The sequence below is a fragment of the Cavia porcellus genome, unplaced genomic scaffold (genome assembly GCF_034190915.1).
Source record: "Cavia porcellus strain 051 isolate PalLab524CR breed Dunkin Hartley unplaced genomic scaffold, mCavPor4.1 scaffold_2, whole genome shotgun sequence".
NCBI lineage: Eukaryota > Metazoa > Chordata > Mammalia > Rodentia > Caviidae > Cavia > Cavia porcellus.
The window spans coordinates 75,739,606-75,743,717 of NW_026947485.1; positions in this window are offsets into that span (position 1 = coordinate 75,739,606).

Genomic DNA, 4,112 nt, shown 5'->3' on the forward strand with positions numbered 1-4,112 from the left:
AATTATGCTAGTGTCATTGGGTGCTGACACCATACCCAAGCCACTGGGGCAGCATCTAAACCTGTTTACAGGAGCTGTGACCTTGGCCAGTACACTTCTGGGCCTCAGTCTTCCCATCCTTAAAACGGAGATACAAACGCACCTACTCTAGAGCTCGGCTGTGACTGAACAATGTTATGTAAGATTCCTAGAATAGCCATGAGACTGGGTGTGGAAGCACCTGCCTGTAATCCCAGTGCTTGGGAGGCTGAGGCAGGAGGAACACCATAAGCTCGAGGCCAGCCTGAGCTACACCGTGAGATTCTGTCTCAAAAAAAAAAAAAATCACAACAAAGCCGTGGCACACAGTGAGTGCTCAACAAACTACACTGTATTTTGGGCCTCCATGTGGTGTGGATGCTTCTCACCCTGGGAAGGGAGCACTGTCCTGGCCCTTCATCCATCCAGGGCTGAGAGGTCCACTTCTGCAGTCCAGGGCACTCTCGGGGGCTCTGCACACTGAGGCAGGGAGTTGTCCAGGCAGCATCAGGTCACTTCCCTCCCAAGGGTGAGCCTGTCCTGTGCCTGTCCTGCCCTGCGCCTGTTGATGCACGGATGATAGCCATCCAGTCCTGCCTGCTTCACCTCCAGGAGATGCCAGCTGAACTGGCTTGGGACGAGCAGAAGGGACCTGGCTGAGTGCCAGGGGCAGCGGTGGCCTTAGGGGAAGTGGGGTGCCAACTGCTGCCCCTCCCAGGGTAGAAGGCACAGACCTTCCCCAGTAGAGCCCTGTGTTTGTGGGGACCTGCAGAATCAGAGTCTGAGCCCCGAACTGGGACCTGGGGCCAGTAGTGGCCTGTGTGGGAGCTTGCAGGACAGTGGGTCTGAGGTGGGATGAGTTTCCTGCAGCTTCTCCGTGCAACAGGAGCACCCTTCCCGTGGGCTCCTGTGCATCCTTGGTGACCCTGGCACAAGCCACACGGTCATACACACCAGCTGGGTACACACACGTGCAATTGTATACACACAGACTCAGCAGGCACAAAGCCCAGGGAGCCTCCTGAGCTGGCAATACTCCCCCAGCCTCACAGTCTGGGACGCTGGGGCTGGGCCGCTGCAGGCACCCTTCCTTCTGACATATGCTTTGCTCTCTTGTCCAGGAGCAGCTTCTGGCTCTAAGCTTTTGTGGGCAGACCCGAGGTCTCACCCCTTCCAAAGCTGAGGGGGGATTCCTGGGGGTGGGATCTAATCCTCCCTTCCCTGAACACTGCCTCTGAAGGAGGTCCATGAGGAAAGGAGGCTGAGAGAGTTGAGATGGGTGAGCAGAGGCCCTGGTGAGGAGGACTGGCTTTAGGCCGGCATCATACTCTAGGGGTCACTAGCCATGCAGCCAGGTTTGCCTGCAGGTGTGAGGTGGGGAAGGGTTCGGGTGGGTACTTGCGAGAGCCAGGAAAGGTACAGGGGTGGGGGTGGTCTTCACATGCTGTTTCTGTGGTGGATGTTTTATTAAATTATAGCACGGTGCAGCGGCACACAAACTTTGAATGTGCTTTCCGATTTGCACCTAGATGTAAGTATGGGGGTCAGTGAAGTCTCACAAAGCATACACCAGTGTCAGCAGACAGCAGCAGCCCATTGCTGGACCCCAGGAGCCCCTTCCAGGCACAGTCCCACAGGGGTGGCCCTATTCTGGCCTCTTACACCAGCTCTTAGTTTGTGTTCAGTATTTCATAGAAGTGGGATCATAGGGTGGGCTAGCTTTTTTGTCTGGCTTATGTTGCTCAGCGTTAGAGGTCTGTGGTCCTTTCATGCTGTCTAGATAGGCCTTGTTAATAATGCACCTGGGTGGACACCCTTCCTTTTTCCCTAGGGTTACATCTTCAGCCTGCTTATTTATTTATTTATTTATTTATTTATTTATTTATTTATTTATTTGGTACCAGGAATCAAATTCAGGACTTTGTGCTTCCCAGGCAGGTGCTGGGCCATTGAGCTTTGTCCCTGACCCTATCTATCTATCTATCTATCTATCTATCTATCTATATATATATCTGTTTTTAAGTTTGAGACAGTGTCTCTCAGTCAGTTGCCTGAGCTAGGCTAGAACTATGATCCTGCCTCAGCCTCCAAGAGTGCTGGGATTACAGGTGTGTGCGACCATACCTGGCTTATACCCACACTTATAAAAGCTCATACCCAGTCACCCGGCTGGGGGCCAGCAACCTGTGCTGTGAGCTTGGCTGAGTCCCTGAGCTACCTGTCATTTACTCCATCCTTTATAGTGAAACATTGGTGAACAACTCAATAAAGCATATGAAGCCTTTTGACAGGCAAGCATGGATAGAGATACTGCAGTAAAAGAATTACAGCAAAAGACTGAGAACTATGAGCACAGAATACGTGAGCAACAGGAACAGCTGTCACTTCAACAAACTACTATCACAGTTACTTCTTGTGAATTCGTCGAGATAGCAGTTGTGGCTGTGTTCCTCTGCTTGATGATGGTGAAACCAGGGAAAATAATCTGACTCTTAACCAGCCACATGATAAAGTGAAATCAGGAATATCAAAAGACAAGCAATCAAAGGTAGACAGTACTGTCATATTCATTCCCTAAAGGAAATAAGAAATAAAAAGTTAGGTTTCCTGGTTTCCTAACCTACTTAGTCAGTATACCCTCACAATTTTGGTAAACAGAGCATGGGTAGAAATTAGATAAGATTTTTTCCAATCCTAATGTTGATTCTACAGAAAAGAGTACTTAAATGCTGATACATAATACATCTTCCTTTTTTTAATTTCCTGAGGTGATAACACCACTAGAATTCTAAAACTAAGAAATTCTGCATATGCAGACATATGACATATAGGCTCCTAAATAGAATTATTTTCAAGGGAAAAAAGGGCTTCAGTTTCAGATTTCTGGGTTTTTTTCTCCCTGTATCACAAGTATTTAACAAAGAGGTAAAAGACCTAAAATAAATAAAAATTTAAGCTAGACAGTATGACACAAATGTTATGCTAGAGAACGACTATTTTTATCTTTAATTTCATATGTTTAGTTGAAAGATTGCACCTACCTGGGGCATGGTGGTGTGTGCCTGTTATCCCAGCACTGAGAGGCTGAAGCACAAAGATAGTCGCGAGTTCAAGGTCATCCTAAACTACATAGTGAGTCCAGGTCCACCTGAACTCTGAATGGAGAAAAACGCTGTCCTTAAAAAAAAGAAAGAAAGAAAGAAAGAAAGAAAGAAAGAAAGAAAGAAACTGAAATTGTACCTAATTAAGGAAAAGTCTTCATTGAAGCAATATAAAAAGAAATACATCTTCAAAGAGGTATATACAAGGATGTTCATGCCACACTGGTTAGAAACAACCTAAACATCTATCAAGGGCAGAATAATACATTTTTAGAAGCAGCTTAAAAAAACTTAAAAAACTATTCTTCTTGTTATTGTTTGAGACAGGATCTTAATATAAGAGTGGCTTTGAACTCACTATGTAGCCCAGGCAAACCTTAAAATTGTGGTAATCCTTCTGCCTCAGTTTCCCAGGCACTGAGATTACAGTTGTGTACCACCATGCTCAGCTCAAAATAAATAAATTATTATATATCAATATTCTTAGATTTCAAAGGCATTGTTGAGAGAAAAATGGAAAGTACAAAATGATAAAATGGGCACAATTTTTGTAATATTTAAAAACATGTTGTAATGACATTAATGTTTATGAAAACATATAGTAAGTGTATATGACTATGAACAGAAAGTATGCATATTTTCTTTAGAAAAAATAATCACTTCTAGTGTGTAGGGGAAAATGTTATAGTGTCTAGAAGAAGAATAAAGGAGGCTTCAGTTGTACCTGCAACTTTTTAAATAAAAAGTAAAGCAAATATAGCAAGAAAAAAAAAATAAAAGCTCATACCCACGAACCCCCAGCCTCCAAGCAGGGCAGAGCACACCCATGAAGGCTGGTGTAGCTGTGGTTCTGCCACAGGTGTGCACTTAAAGTGCTTACGTGCAGGCATACACACAGACACAAACACACCAGGGTTAGGGACACACAACCATGTCCTCATGCACACGGGTGCACCAGGCACACAGACATTCATATACACGCAAGCACAGCCC